This window comes from Chionomys nivalis, chromosome 2 (assembly GCF_950005125.1).
Source record: "Chionomys nivalis chromosome 2, mChiNiv1.1, whole genome shotgun sequence".
NCBI classification, from domain to species: domain Eukaryota; kingdom Metazoa; phylum Chordata; class Mammalia; order Rodentia; family Cricetidae; genus Chionomys; species Chionomys nivalis.
In genome coordinates this window covers 112487773-112504990 of record NC_080087.1, presented here as the reverse complement: position 1 = coordinate 112504990, position 17218 = coordinate 112487773, and the positions used below count along the sequence as shown (strand labels likewise).

At 41.2% G+C, this 17218-nt stretch overlaps 1 protein-coding gene across 2 annotated transcripts in view; it reads right to left on the bottom strand.

Annotated features, from left to right (window-relative positions):
• Positions 1 to 17218, bottom strand: part of Pid1 (phosphotyrosine interaction domain containing 1) — a 235474-nt gene that overhangs the window by 160677 nt on the left and 57579 nt on the right. The window lies entirely within an intron of this gene.

The following is a 17218-nucleotide window of genomic DNA, read 5'->3' as shown; positions in this document are numbered from 1 at the left end:
TTAAAGCAATGATGTTAGAAAATATTGTCACATTGAGAGGACTGTCTTGAGTTTTCAAACGAATATTTCCTGGAAATCGAGTGTTCCCAGAGTTTATCATATTTCCCACCGCACCTCAAAGGAAATGAAGCATAAGAGGACCTTTGCATGAAGATTTCATAGTGTTGCATCCACGTGCTATGCTGGGCAATTTTATAAAACTGCAATAATTTGGTTCAGCATCTGTCCTCAGCAACAGTCGATATAATAGCACAACATTACAAGGTCAAGGACAGGAAGACGAACCAAAGGACCAATTCCCTCTTCTCTACCCTGAACCGTCGCATTTGGCCCCTTGTTTTGAACCCCCAGCTATATTTCAAATATGTCTGTCTACATAAGACCTCTGCCCTGATATATACACCTTCTTCTCTAAGTGCCTAAATCAGGATCTCAAAATCAACAGCCAAAAATACACCATTCTTTTAAAAGAAAATAAATGCCATGTGGCATCATGTCTTCCCTGGAATCCTTGTTTCCTCCATGAATGCTACCAACATTCACTGAGTTGTTTAAGCTAAAATCCTGAGATAGTTTCTTTCTCTGAGAGTCTATACCCTATCTACCGATAATTCCTATTGCGTCTCTCATCAAAGCATACTCCCAACCAATTACCATTCATTGACTCCATTCTCGTGGACATCATTTCTTAGCTAAAGTTAGTACAGCAATCTCACAGTTGGCCTCTTGTTCCCTTTCTCGTTCACTACAGCATATCCTCCAAGCAATAATCAGGTATACTCTTCCTATGAGATTTAATTCTCTGTCAACTCTTTGTTTAGGACCCACTGTTAGCGTCCTGTCACTCATAAAGTAAAATTCTAAGCTCCCTATCATGGTGATGCACTGGTGGTGTAGAGATGAGCATAGCTTTCAAACTCCCAGCTATAGCTTGGCAGTTCTAACTCTGGACCACTTTCTCAAGCCCATTTTTCTCCTGAGCTTTGTTCTCTCCCAGTGATCTAGACACCATGACCAAGCTTGTTTTCAAACAAGGCCCTCAAGATGTTGTTCCTTCTGCCTGCGATGTATGAACCACCAGGAGCACAGGACAACTTCCTTATGAATATTTATGTTTCAAAGATCACCTTCTCAAATAGTCAAGCTTCTCTAAATTAAAACATCCCCCTCCCCAGAATCACATTGACCCCTTTTAGCTCCTGTACAGCACAGCACTGCCTGAGTCTACACTATTGTACTATGGTAGTTTGTTTTAATGGTTAGGAATGTTTGCTATTTATTTCCAGTATGAGTGTGACAGCCCCTGAAAAGGAAGAGTCCAGTCACTTGTCACCACAGTTAAATCAGTTCCACTGTTGAGTACCACTGTTGAGCGCCCAGAGGTTCATTAATATATACTTCCTTTTTAGGCGTGTGTATGTATGTGTTTACACATATGTGGATACTTGTGTATGCATGCACATGATCACTTGTGTGCATGCATATGGTGGCCTGACACTGGATGACATCCTCGATCACTCTCCACCTTATTATTGAGGTTGGGTCTCTTATTTTAACTAACTGTTTTAGCTAGACTAGCTAATCAAATTGTTGTGGGAGAAAAATCAGTTTTTTTACCCCCTACCTCCTGGGATATAGGCGTGTACATGGTTTCTAGGGATCTGAATTCTGATCCTCAAAATGAGTGGCAAGTGCTTCATCTGCTGAACCATCTCCCTACCCCAAGCAATTTTTATGCTTTTTTTAAGCATAAAAACCTTGAATTTGTGAAATCTATAAATTATCTCCATGGTTGAGTTTTAAAAGTACCTTTACATTCCATAGAAAATGTGTCTTGGACATAAATGGGAAACTCCTAATTAAACAACTATATGAACATATGGGTATTTTTCTATCAAGGCCAATTTCAACAGCATTCCAACAATTTCTCAGAAAGTTGACATCAGAACCTGTCTGCATAAAGAAAAATGTATCGTACATCAAAAACTTTAATTCAAACAGCAAAATATTTAATCAAATAGTAAAATGTTCCTATGTGCATTTTTATTTATGCACATACTTCAGTGCTTCTAATGTTTCAGCATTTGGGCTCCACATCAACATCTTTAGAAGATGGACTTGACGCTCACACTGTCCTGAAGCAAGCTGTAGCTCAACAGCCCAGAGAAGGAATTCCTGTTCATGTGGGCAGCTTTTTGGTTTGGTCGGAGCTTAACTTTCTCATTCACCCAAGATATCAAAGTCCCACTGGAAAGAGAGGCCTTGGCAGATGTCTACAGGGCTGTTAAAAATCTTTCCCGTGAAGCACATCAGAACGCTACCCCTTCTTTACTGCAACCAAGACATCCCAAGGGTCTCCGGGTGGAGCTGATTTAGGAAAGCATAACCCCTTTCCTCCATTTCACCAAAATGTCCTGGACTAAATTGCAGATGGCTGAAGGAGTCTGACTACGGACTCCATACAATGTAGATTTGATGAAGAAACTCACCCTGCCTAGGACTTGTATCTGTTGTCAGCTGTTACAATGCTGGAGTCCCTACCCACTATGTACCACATATATAACTGGCAGCAGCTGCAGCTGCTTGTATTTCCAGTCCCTCTGCTGAGTTCCCATGGTGCCACCTGTACATCCAGTTCCTTCACAGCCAGCATTTAGGACCACCAACCACAATTGCTTTCTTTTCTTTTGACTTAATCACCTCCACCACTCGGATGAAATGGGTTTCCAGGAACCATTTAATAATCTTTTAAATGTATTCCCTGCTGTTAAAAATGCAAATGGAGAAACCAGCATGTTAATTGTGGGATTCCATCAAATGGTATACAGTAAGTCACAAAAGCATTCCAAAGCCTGTGAAGATTCAGTGTTAATACTTTGGTGTCTTTACTGTCCCTAGACCTACATTGTCAATGAAATTGAAGAACAGTATTGACTGTTACCTAAAGCACCCTTACTGATCCTCCTGACCTTCCAGCATCATTTACAGACTTTCAATCCCACTACAATCAGGGAACAGGAGAGAGACAGACAGACAGAGCATCTTAATGAGTGTGAATGGGCACCCCACTCTCGTTTTGATTTGCGTTTTCCTAATGAAAAGTCACATTCACTTTGGTTTCTACAGAATTTTGTTTTCTGATAATCGATATCAAAATGTTTATTAACTAAGACCCAGTTAGATTACTACAGTTTACACAATATTAGTATTTGAGGTTGTAGGGGGACTGACTTAAAGAGAAATAAAATTGAAGCTAGTACTTAGAATGTTTCTCTGGTCATAGAAAATCTGGAAAATAATTGTCTAGGATTTCAAAAAGAGACAAGATCCCTTCAACCCTAAGGAAAAACTACCTCCTCATTTAGCTGTCTAGAAGCATTAAAAAAGAAGAATATGAAGTTTTCTTCACTAGTTCTGAACTAGAAGGCCACATTCCAAAATGTATAAGAAAATGAAGAAGCTCAAAATTCAGAACAAGTATCCATTTGTGTTTTATTCAGTTCTCTCTTTGAACCATGAAGAAGAATTTTTCTTGGAATTCAAGCCAGGTTCTTTGATAACATCATTATTTAATCTATGCCATGACCATGTCTGCCCTGAGTTATGAATGCCATTCCTGTGAAAATGAGTAACAGACAAGGGATTGGGCATGCACTTAAAATCCAGGAGTATTGAGCTGAGGCAGCTAACTGAAAGAGTATGGAGGCTGTTCACCCATTCAGAAAGTATCTGCAGATGCCCCAAATCCTGGCTCAAGTGAGACATAAATAATAATACAATATTGGGCTGGAGAAATCAGCAATACTGCTTTGCAGAGGACCTAAGTTTGGTTCCTGTAAGTGGAGACTGCTCATTCTTTTCCCGGCCACCCAAACCCAAATAATCACACAGAAACTACATAAATTACAACATAGCTTGGCCAACGGCTTAGGCATATTTCTAGCTATCTCTTACATCTTAAATTAACCCACTTCTTTTAACTTGGGTATCACCACAAGGCTGTGGCCTACCAGTAAGTTCCTGCGTCTTTCTCCTTCAGCAACTACATGGTATCTCCCTGAATCTGCCTACTCTTTTTTTATATCTCTATTCAGATTTCCCACCTGGCATTGCTCTGCTAAGCCATTGGCCAAAACAGTTTATTTATTAACCAATGGTAATAAGTCATATTCTTAGCACACAGAGGGGAATCCCACATCCAGCAGCTTGCCACCAATTATAACTCCAGCTCCATGGCTATCTAATGCCTCTAGCTTCTGCAGGCACCTGTACATACAGGAGCATACCCTCACACAGACACATACATACATATTATTAAAAATAAATATAAATCTTTTAAGTAATATTAACACCAATACTAATAAATACTACTACTAATAATAATATTATGCATAACATAAATCTGACCTTCCCACACAAGCTATAGTCATCAATTCTTATCATCACTCTTAGGTAGTAGTGACAGAATACATTAAGGTGCTTTAATAGGAATGTTTTCTTCTCTGTATACATGAAAAACATGATATATTCTATGGACCATCCATTTGTGATAGGATTTCATCACTTTGAAGCCTATGAATTTGATCCATTTCCCTCCCAACCTCAATGAGATTTCAATCAATGTTCTTCATTCCACCCACAAGAATAATGACTTAAAATGTCATTTTAGACTTCAGACCACATTGGCAAACTACAGACACTGTATCTAGAAAAAAATGTACAGCCTGATCTTAGAACTGAAGGAATTTGGATTATCCCTTTACGAAGTCCATGCACAGAGCCTTCCTTTTGATATACTTCTGGGGTACTGGTTACAAGAGTAGAAGAAAGGGTCTCCGATTCCATCTACTGGTTATTCTGATGAATACCAGTACTGGAGAGTCAGTGTCCTTGAGTCTGCAGGAGAACCATTCACTCCTAACACAGAAGTGAGGAAGAGGATGATATTCCTGTTCTCGTCTATAGTTTCATTCTTACCAAAAATCACATCTATGGGGGAGATGGGGAAAGGAATTCCTTCAGCCAAGACACAGAAACAGATGGGAAACAAACAATATAAATGCATATACATTTCTGCTCCATGTCTAGTGGTATCTCATTACCGTGTGGTGTCTCCTGCATCAACATTCAAGAGCTGGAAAACACAATGGGAAATGAAGGAACTCTGTCTCCACTGAATCCTGATCATGAACAAAATATAGATGGACATTCTCAGTCCTTGTAGCATCGAACCAGGGGTTTATGCCTCTTTCCTTCCTCTAAGTTCAGACACTAATGCCCTGTTTATGGTAGATGCTTAAAACACCCTTCAGATGTAATTTACTCTATTCAAAACCAAAAATAATAATAAATAACAAAATAATTAATACTTGGATATTATTACAATAGTCTAATATCCACTGTTAGAACAATAGAAACTAATGCAATGAGCAGTATTGAAAACTATTAATTATAGTATGAAAATAAAATTTAATAAATTTCCATCTTAACCTTAGGAAAGCTCTCCCTGATAAGCTGATGAACTCGAGAATGATCAGAGGAGGTCTAGTCCACCCATACTTCTGCCATTTATTGCCAGGACTGCAGCTAAGGATGGGCCGGGGTGTAATAGTTATTTAATGGGGTCCTTAGGAATTTGAGTCCCTTAACTTTAGCACCATGTTTACTGTACAAAAAGATGAAATAATAATAATGTTAATAGAAAAATAGTATGTGATAACCAACCCCTGCATGCCTAGGGTTGGTAATCTGGCATATGATAAAAATGAGCAAGTTAGCATTGTTGCTAACCATAAAGTTCTTGCCTTATATCTCTCATAGGCTTTCTGAAGAACTCTCTGATGAAACCCAAGAAGCTATGGTCTGATGTAAGATGTCCACACCCTGTTGAAGAATTCTATATTCCTTATCTGAGCCCACAAATTTTTTAAAGCTCATTTAACAAGCCCATCTACCTGCCTAGGAACCACAATGTAGTCAAGAGGAGAAGGATGTAAGGGGCGGGACCACACAGGCTTTGGTCTGTTGTTTCTTGCACAACAGACAGTGGGTACAGTGGGAACTATCACTACCTAGCCAAGTCTCCTCACAGTGGCTTTATATCCATGAGTCTGCTCTAAGGACCAAGGGAATGGGATCTGCATGGTCCCCGGCTATGCAGGTGAAGATGTTGTTGAACATGCAGTATGCATTGCTTCTGTGCATAGAGGAGCCTGGATGCTGTGATCCTCCAAATCAGTCAGTGTGAACCTTCTAAGATCACATGGTAGAAAGTTATTCAAAATGACTTTGAGGTTTTTATTAAAGAGCCTTCCAATCAATTTCAACAAAAACTTGACTTACATTATTTTTTTTTAAATATATTGGTCTTGGGGGTGCATGTACACACGTGAGTGGCCGTGAGGAATCCTAAGGACAATTTCAGGTGTCGTTGTCAGGAATGTCACCCACCTCCTTGAAACAGGGTCTTTCATTGGCCTGGAGCTCACCACTTAGGCTAGACTGACTGGTCCATGAGGCTTGGGTCTCTTATCTCCACTTCCCCAGTGTTGACGTTACAACCATGAGTTGCCTTCCACGCCACATTTTACATGGCTCTCGGTTCAAACTCAGGTCCTCACATTTGCAAGCCAAGCATATGACAGACTACTAAGATGCAGTCCCAGCCAAACACACACTAATTCCATTCCAAAGAGAAGAGAAAAGTTAATCTTTTCAAATAAATAGAATAGCATTTTACTTTAAATTTTTTCTTAACTGAAAACCTTTCTCTTTTTTCAATTATTAAAAAAATTATTAATTTTTATTTATTAAATTTATTCATTTATTTTACATTCTGACTACAGTTTCCCTCCCTCCTGTCCTCCCATTCACTCCCTCACCCCCCCAATCCACTTTTCCTATGTTTCTGTTCATAAAGGGCCAGGCATCCTATAGGTGTCAGCAAAGCATGGCCTATCAAGTTAAGGGAGGACTAAATTTCTCCCTTCGTATTAAGGCTTGGTAAAGCAACCCAGTATGAGGAATAGGTTCTCCAAAGCCTCCAAAGCATCAAGGATGGTCCCTGATCCCAAAGCTAGGAGACCCACAAGTAGACCAAGCTATACAATTGTCACACATATGTAGAGGGCATAGGTCAGTCCCATACAGGTTCCTTAGTTGTTGATCGGTGTCTGCAAACTCCTTTGAGCCCAGGTTAGTTGTCTCTGTGAAAGTCTTTTTCATATGCAGCATTCCTTAATAGGTAAATGCTAAAAAAAAAAAGTAGCTAAAATACACATCAGTAAACCTAAGCATTTCATACAAGTTATGCATGCATACATACATACACACATACATACAGAATCACACAAACCAGAGTTTTTAAATCTGCATGTGTATATTATGTATTAATCATCACATAATCCTGGTCAATATATTTCTCATTTGCAAGACTCCATTTTGCAATAACTAACTTGCACCTAACAATTAAAACCTACTGCATATTCGTACTTCAGAAAATCCTGAGGTGGGGAGGTTTACTTAAGGAGAGATTAATTTGATTATTTTCTCAGAAGCTTAATTTAAAAAAAAAAAACAGAATCATATTCAGTCTTGCAAAGATTAGCTTCTCCATTCTAAATGAACAAAATTTCGAGTTTGGAGAGCAGCAGCAGCGAGCGCAGGACTTGATGAGGTAAATGCCACCTTTCAGAGTCCACACAGTAGCTACTTTAGAGAGTCAAAGGGGCTGGCAAGAGGATTTATTTCCTGCGAGAATCCTGTCCATTCAGCAGTTCTGCAGGCTACTGTTTCACCATGCGACAGGCCCACTTATTCATAAACAAATCATTAACATTCTTGACATAAATCCATAGTGGACCATTAATCCCAGCTATGATAATGTTTTAGTGCATTTGCTGTGCCCATCATGAATGGGAGTGTTGTCTTGCAGAACCCATCCCTGACAAATAAGAGACAAATTATGCCCCGTGAGAAAACTTGGAGAATGAACGGCTTACACACCAATTACCGTCTCATTTGCTGGCTGATGCCGAAATAGATCCTGTGTGCTTTGGGGGAAATATAGACTTTCCATAATAAGAACAACAACAACAACAAAATTTAAATACATATAAAACCACTTGCCAAGCTGAATTTTTTGTTGCTTGAATTTATTTCCAGGCTGGACTCTTGAGAGTCTTCCTAAAAGCAAATCAGAAAGTCATGCCTTTGGGGGGAAATGTTTCCATGTAAACAAACAAACAAACAAAAAATGATCCAGGATGCTAGCAACTACAAAAGCCAATTACCAACATATTTGGTATATTTCAACATTCATTATAGTCTACATCACAGTTGTTAGGAAGGCCTGTGAGTGATATAGCCAGGCATACCAACTTATTTGAGTTAAGAAGACTCTATGTTCCTTTAAATTTTTAGATCCAGTTTATAGATCCACCACATACACCTCAGAGATTTTGAAAGATAAATTTCTTCATGGTTAAAAAATGTGTTGGATAAGATTCCATCTATAAGGAATATTCTACTGTGTGTTTATGATTTAGGCAAAGTGGATTCCTTTTGAGTTCTTTAACCCTTACATCCTAAGTGAAGCTGCTATTGGTAGCTTAGCAAGAGCAGCCAACTCTAAGACTCAATTTGATGGATAAATACTTGATGTAGGTGGGTCTTCTATCTATCTGTTGCTTTCACTGGTTAATTAATAAAGAAAACTGCTTGGCCTGATAGATCAGAATATAGGCAGGCAGGGAAGACAAAACATAATGCTGGAAGAAGGGAAGTGAGTCAAACACCATGATTCTCCAACCCAAGATGGATGTAGGCTAGAATCTTTCCCAGTAAGCCACCACCTCGTGATGCTACACACATTAATAGAAATGGGTTAAAATCAAGATGTGAGAGTTAGCCAGTAAGAGGCTGAAGCTAATGGGCCAAGCAGTGTTTAAATGAATACAGTTTCCATGTAATTATTTCGGGTGTAAACTAGCCAGAGAGCCGGGTGAGAAGCAGCTCACCGCTCCTTTTCACTACAAGTACCACCAGTGCTACCTCCGGCCCGTCTGCTAACCAGAGTCCCAGGTCTGTGCTCAGCTAGACAGCAAGCACTACATCCATTCCTGTTTACAGAAACATGACTCTGAGCCTTTTTACTGCTCCAGAAACTATCTGAATTCCAACAGTGGATGGGGAAGACAGTGACAGTGGTGCTCCAACTTCACCCACACAAGAATCACTAGGGGACTCTGCTGAAATACATTCTGGGTCAGTAGATTATAGGAGGCATGTGATGCCCTGCATGTCTAGTAAGCTCTCAGGTCAGGTGGATGCCACCTTCCCAAGACCACACTTCCAAAGACAAGGTGGAGAGAACCATGTTGTGATGGTGGCTTGATGGATCTCTTTTGGGACTCTTGAAGCATGACACTGAAGCCTCTTCTTCTGTTGAGTTTTGCTTCCCCTATTAAGCTATTTATTTTTGGTTGTGAGTCTAGCCTTTAACAGCTGAACCATCTCTCCAGCCTGCATTAAGCTATTTATTAGCTGTTCATCTGTGGGCAAATGTCTCAGCCCAGAGGTTCTCAGATGCTATTGTTAGATGTGCTGCAATCTGCATGGGCAAAACTCACATGCAGATCCCACTGCCTGTTGAGCAGGGATTCTCACGCAGTAGGCTTAGCTACAACCTTAGCACCTACATCTTCAGATTCTTCCCTATCAAGGGTTTAAAAATTTCACACTCAGCTATATAGCCTCCAATGCCTCTCAAGGAATGGTGTCTGTGGCTAGTGTGATGCCTAGCTGTCCTAAAGGGACTGTGACAATGTATTTGATAAACAGCAAACTATGATAACTGTCCTCTCTGCTCCCATACATGGAGACTCCCCTCAGTTAGACATGCTGCCTACCACTCTAGGCATATATTGCAAGTTCCACTTCCGGGGAAAGGGGTTATCTCTCTCTCTCTCCCTCTCCTCTGCCTCTGTTGAGATTACATTAAGGTGTGTTACCTTTGTTTATGTTGCACTTGTTTAACTCTGTGAAGCTATGATACTTTGCCTGTCTAGAACACCTAATGGTCTAAGAAAGATCTAAATGGCCAATAGTTAGGCAGGAGAAAGGATAGGCGGGGCTAGAAGGCAGAACGAATATACAGGAGAAAACTGGGAGAGGGAATTCAGAGGAAAAGTAGCCAGAGAAGGAGGAGGACATCAGGAGCCAGCCATCCAGCTACACAGCAATCCGCAGAGTAAGAGTGAGATTTACAGAAGAGAATGGGAAAAGCCCAGGGACAAAAGGTAGACAGGATACTATAAGTTAAAGAAAACAGACAAGAAACAAGCCAAGCTTGTTAAGGCAGGATGGTTATAACTAAGTAAAACTCCATGTGGGATTCATTTGGGAGTTGGGTGGTGGGTCCCCGAAAGAGTCCTAAGAACTTACCATCACACTACAGCCTGCCTTTACCCACTCCTCCTATCTCCCTCTCCATCTTTCTCTCTTCCTCCAAAAGTATCTGTCTAAACCTCCAAAAATTCATTCTGTCTAAACCTCTACAGGAGAAGAGAGATAGTTTTATTCAATTTTCCTACTTATAAGTTCGGTGCCTAGGTCCATTCTAAGAATCCTCCGAGACCCCTGCACTGTTTAACATTCCTTTGCACTATTCAGAAATAAGTGCCCAGACACACAGAAGTGGAGGAGATACTCAGAGCATGCTCAAGTGCAGCAGCTTTCTGGGTTACAAGGAACAGACTTCTCAACTAGAAGGAAAGGATTCTTTTCAGTTCATCTCCTACTGTGCCTCTTTTAATCACTTCCCATCTGGGAACCTTCACAAGGTTTACCTACATGAATAGAAAACCCAAGTAACAACTTCTACGGAAAGAAACCTAAATCTCTGCCCAAAGATCTCATTTGCGATGGCAATATAATAGAGCTTATAAAACATATGCGTACAGAAGGCAGCCAGGATTTTAGTCAGAGACTTGGGAGTTTCACACCATGAGAATAGCATGCCTTTTCTTCCTCCTTTCCTGCCTCGCCTTCTTATCTTCCTTCCTCCCTTCCAATAGCATTTACAATTTTACGAACTCACAAAAATATACACTAACCAATAAGGATGTTGTTATTTCTTGACCGTCCCTGTCAAAGTAAATGTGCCTTGTGGTTTCTATGATGTGGTAAGAGGGGATAAGAGAAGAAGAAGCAGGTAGCAATGGGCCGTGAACCACACTTTGGCTTTCAGCACACAGTAATAGAGATGAGAGGACAAGATCTGGTGTGAGCAGGATTATTTGGTAAATGATAATTGGTACCTAGAAGTGAGAAATAAAGATGAGGTAGAGTGATGGTTTCTAGGTGTGATGAAAGAACACATGCCTGTCTAAATAAGAGGTTCTAGTCAATTATACAATAGTGGCAAGCAAGAATATGGAATCAAAGCTGTCACTCTCCCACGAGTCAAAGGCCACAGCTAAGAAAATGGCATAGGATGTGAAATCTCTGGTCTTTAAGGTGCTTGCTGACATTAACAATAAAATTCTACAAGCACTGTGCTGACCAAATGAAATGCATGGTACGGCAAGTGTGGCCTGCTGGCCAGCCAGTGTGTACCCTGTCCTAGACAGTGTCTATGGCTGAGATGCTGGCTGATCCCCAAAATCCATTGTCCTCCTGCCTGGGCACGAAGCTGGATTACATTTTTCCCACCATCGGAAATTAACTATGAACCAATGAGACTGAGTTCTCCACTAACTAACTCAAGCATAAAAATCACGGGCTGTGCATGGCACTTGCAATATGCCTACTTATAACACATGCTTATTTACAATACATAACTCATACTTTTAATCCCAGCACTTGGAAGGTGAAGTCAAAAGAATTGCAAGTTCAAGGCTAGCCTCAGCTACAAAGTTTGAGGCCAGTCTGGGATACATGAGACCTCGTGTCAAAAGAACAACAACAAAGAAAGGAATGCCTATTAGGAACAGACACTTCAAAACGTTAAAGGAATAGCAGTACCTCCTCTTCATGATGTCTTTCTGCTCATACCTAGGTTCACACATGAGACCACTGCTGTGGTGGCACTGCCATGAAGAGGAAGCCTGGGTCACCCAATCACCATACGGGAGAGAGTCACTGCCTATCCGGGAATCTGGCTTTGGATGGTTCTTGAAAATTTTTCATCTAAAGAACTTGAAATGTTATATGTTATAGACTACTCACCACCAAAATCTAGACTGACCTGTTTAATACATTTTCTAGAGTCAATAGCCTGGGGTTTTGAAACAGCATCTTTCCTCTCCTTTGAGCTGCCTTCCATTGAAAGGAGAAGGCTCCTCATGTTGGCTATTCACACCTGCTTGGGCAGCAGGAGGGCTCTGCCATGTTCACAGACTCCTTGCAATTCTGGCCCCTGGTGTCTTCTGGCTGCCAAGCTCCTAGACTACTCTGGTTGATGACAGGGACCCCCCTGAGGCCTGGCCGGACTCCTTGAGGCACAGGAGCAGCCATGCCCCAACCTGAGGAGCTCCACTAGTCAGGCCCTGCTGCCCAGACTTCCCTAGTAGTCCTAACTGACATTCCTAGCCCCTCAAGGCTGAAGAGTGGCAGGTCCCATCCTATAGGAAAAAAAACCCTACCAATCTCTGAGGCTGCCCCAAGATCAGGTCATATAATTCCTCCAATCCTTGGCTGTTCTGGAAATTTCTGCCCCCTCAAGAAACCCTATATAAACAATCCTGTGTTCTGCTCAGTTCTCTAGCTACTTCTCACCCACGCAGAGACGGCCACCCTCTTGGATTTTCCTTCCCAATAAATCTCTGGTGTGTGGTTTGTCATGTGGTGTGACTTTGTGGTATTCCTTGGCTCCCGACTGCCAGATACCTTTCCATCTGAGAATATATCTCCTTTTAAGTTCATTTATTCTTCTCTTGTACAATGCATCCCAAGGCAGCCTCCACTCCTCCCAGTTTCCCCACATGAACCCCCCTCTTCCCTAGACCTACTGCTCCTCCATTTCCCTTCAGATAGAGGTAGGCATCCCAGGGATATCAACTGAATACAGTATAATAAGGTGCAGGAAGACTAGGCACAAACCCTTATATAAAGGCTAGATGAGGCAACTCAGTAGGAAGAAAAGGGTCCCAGGAGCGAGCAAAAAGGTCAGAGATGCTCCCCATTCCCACTGTTAGGAGTCCCACAAAAACCTCAAGTTAAACAACCATAATGTGTACTAGCAGGCTCCATTGTTGACAAAGGTTTCTGTCCCACCAGGTCCCACAGGTTTTAGTCCCAAAGAAACACACAGAGGCCTACATTAATTATAAACTGGTTCGCCTATAAGCTCAGGCTTCTTATTAACTAATTCTTACATCCTACATTAACCCAATATTCTTATCTGTGTTAGCCACGTGGCTTGGTACCTCTCATCAGCGAGGCATTCTCATCTTGCTTCCTCTCGGTCTGGATAATGACTGTCAACTGAGCTTTCTTCTTCCCAGAATTCTCCTGTTCTCATCACCCCACCTCTACTTTCTGCCTGGTTGCCCTGCCTCTACTTCCTGCCTAGCTACTGGCCAATCAGCATTTTATTAAAATACAAGTGACAGGGTACAGACCATTGTCCCACAGCTCTCCATAACTGCTGCTTCAGTCTCTGTGAGTCCCTATGAGCCCTGCTTAGTTGATTCTGTGGGCCATGAGTCTAAGAGCCAGGAGGATGGAGAAATGTACCTTTAATACTGACTGGGAGTAGATCCCCATGCCTGCTTAATTATGTTGACTTTTTATTTGCTGATTACTTAGCAGTAGAAGTAACGAATCATCCAGAACATTCATAAAGGTGCCCATGAACATACTGGTAAAAAGCTACCAGAAAAAGATCACTACAGGAGAAAAGAAAGGAGCATTCTGAAAACCACCTTACATAACTATTCATCAACATCCCAAGATAGCTCCCCCGAAATGGTGACTATAGTTTATATTGACAAGCACCCTAAATTTTTACTTCTTGCCCTTTTTTTTTCTATTTCAAATGTCCTCCAAAAATGCTTTGTATTAGCAAGGAAATATTTGAACTTAGAAAAGCGGTGAGACTCTGGAAACAGATATTAGAGAGTCATCCTAAACTAGAAGAAGTAAGCAAGGAGGGGAGGAGGGGACTTCAAGACACTTTGTTCAATATCTTTTGCTACACGAGTAAATATAAAATTCAAATAATTCAGCTTTTTAATTTTTTTTCTTCTTTAGGTGGCAATATTTTGTTGAGGAAATGACTAAAGCCCATGTTTCAAATGAGATGCAGAGGCCACCAGTGGATTTGGGAATCAGGGAACATATCCATCCTCCAGACCAACGTGGGTATCTGCTACCAACAGAAGTCCCCTCCAGGGGAGACACCTAAAGACTGAGCAGAGGATTGGTGGAAACAGTTAAGGAGGGTTAATCACTTTTTCCATTTGCTTCACCCAATAGGATTTAATTAAGTCTACTTTAATTAAAATTTAATCAAGCTTTCTGTGGCTATAGACAGCCATTGCTAAAAAATCACATTAACCAGTATTTTCCAAAATCCCTTTTCAAATAAAACGGTCTCATAGTGAAAAAAAATATTTATCGTGCTCGTGTTTTATACTCTCCTAAGAGTGTGAGGCAGAGATTGGAGCAGAATAAAATGATCACAGAAAAAGACAGTGTACAAAGAAATGTGTGAATAGATATGCGAAGCTGGCTTGATTAAAAAAAAAAAAAAGTCATCCACAAATCAGAAAGCTGAGTAGCAAAGAGATACTAAAAATGATGGCAATGAAGCTGCTGAGATATGAGGGTCCTGTGTCATCCACTGCCAATCTTCTACCAGTGCCCATTTGTGGACACTGTGCCAGAGACACTGGCAATCTTTGCAAATGCTAAATCTTCAGTTGTCTGTGATATAAGAAAAATAGTTACTTATAGATTCGTGATTTTCTTAGTGTATGTAAGTAATATTCGGCAGACAGTTGATCATGTCTTTTACCTGTGTGAACATAAATTGTCCTAGGCCTAGAAATGGTGTCAAATGCTCTTGGGAAATCCATGAGTCTCCGTCCCAAAACCAGAGTATTTTTATATGCAGTGGGTAACTCTCCATCCATATCTTCCACATTAAATTATGAGTCCTGGGCTTTGCGGAACCATTTGAGTGACAGATAATCTCACCTGCTTCTGATCCCACCTTGATGACGATCTACATAAGTTATCAAAACAGCAACTTTTCAAGCAAAAAGCATCATAATGCAGCCGTGTGTGTGTGTGTGTGTGTGTGTGCATGGTGGGTGGGCACCTAACTGTATCTAACTATATCTACCCCACCTAACTGCATCTCCATCCCTTTAGTGAATTTTGATTACTAAGAATTTTCAAGTAAATTATATCTTCTGATTGGTGAGTTTCTTTCTGAATTCGAAGTTGGACACAATCCTGCAGGCTTCTCTAATGAATAAGAATGTTAATGGGTCTCAAAGTCACTCTTCTGGAATCAATTTTAATTTTACGATTTCACAAATAAAGAATGCATTAGACTGGTTTAATATGTAACAAACCCAGACCCACCCAGATTGTTTTTTAAGCTGAGTCGTTATTATGGTCTCTTTTCCTTGGAATTTGGGCTTTTGGGGTCAGAGGGCAGAAAATGAAAAAATGTCCAGTTGAGAGAGCTACCTAATTGGTTTCTTTTTCTCCTATAATGCTGTGTTCCAGGGCTGTGTTTAAGACAGAATTGCCTCCCTGCCCTTAGGTTAAGGGTCTAAAAGTTCCTTCAAGATAAATTTATAATTCCATTTCAAAGTACAACTTTTGAAGTTCACCTGAGGATGAAGCAGTAGCCCATCACAGACAGAGGTTATAGCATTCATACATTGTAAGATTTCTTTCTTCCCGTCTATCAAAGTAAAAGTATCCCAGAATCTTGTGCAGTAGAAAGAGTAAAATCTGTAAGAATTTCACTGAGAGAACAGAGTCCAAGGTGGCTTTCTGTGCTGTACTCTGGGATAAAAAGTGGGTCCAAGTTTGGGCAGGGGCTTTCTCCAATGCTCTGTCTTACATTGCTGTTTTCACACAGCAATAGCTATGTGACGTTGCCACTAGGAATAAGCCACAGAGAAAGACTGAAGCTCCCTTCCCACCCCCAGGGTCCTCAAAGGCTTTGTCGTGAAAACTGGACCTGGGATTGTGGTTGCCTTCTGAATATCAGTACCACAGAGTGGAGAAGGGTTAAGCGGGCAGAAACCATGCCAAGCACTTTACCGGTCTTACTACTTACTCTCCATGTAACCAATGAGATACTACTATTCCGTCTAAAACATGAGGACACTGAGAGTTTGTCATTGCCCACAAAGCACAGCAAGACAAGTGGAAAATAGAATCGGAAGGCAGGACTTCTCCCCACAGCGCTCTCCTGTGCATCATCCCTCTCCCTTTCCACAAAATCCATGCTCACCCAACCCCACCCCTGGACACAGAGCTCCTGAACTCCTTCTTGAAACTCGTTGCTCAAATATGATGCCCTTTGTAGCCAGGACGCCAGAAGACAGGAATAGAGACACTCAATGGTTCATTAGATGTCACAAAATGAACACAGGGACCAAAGGAAGAGAGAAAAAACCCGAGTTAGGGAGTAGCTTAATTCTGATGTAGACTCCATGGCTTACTAACCTGGAAACAGAGGCAAGTAAGCGAACCCCCCACTGAGTCCTTATACTTCACAGATCAAAGGCAAACTTCCTGTGTCTGAGAATTATGGAAAGAAACTGAGCAGATCATAGGCCCAACATACTGTGGCACCCCTAAACCTTCCTTCTATGCCTGATCCACCACACAGTCATAGCCTCATTCAACCTCAACAGGGTTTCTGGTCATTCTGAGTGACATTTCTCTCAAGGAATACATCTGTCTGCACCATCCATCCGATTTAAGCACTGGCTTTTTTCAATTAGGGAAATTAAATTCAGAGCATCGGAGCCAAATACAGAGGCAAAACACAGAGCCCAGAATGGCAGAGGAAGTGTTGAGTCAGCCTCGGGGCCCTTTGCAAGAATAACATTCTGCTCACAATTCGTCCCCCAGTCAGCTTCTCAGTAACATGCTGACCGCATAGTCTATTCTAGTGGCAGCTCCTTCTCCAAACGTCCACACGCCACACACTCCTGTCTCTCTCCAGGGTGAACATTACATCACC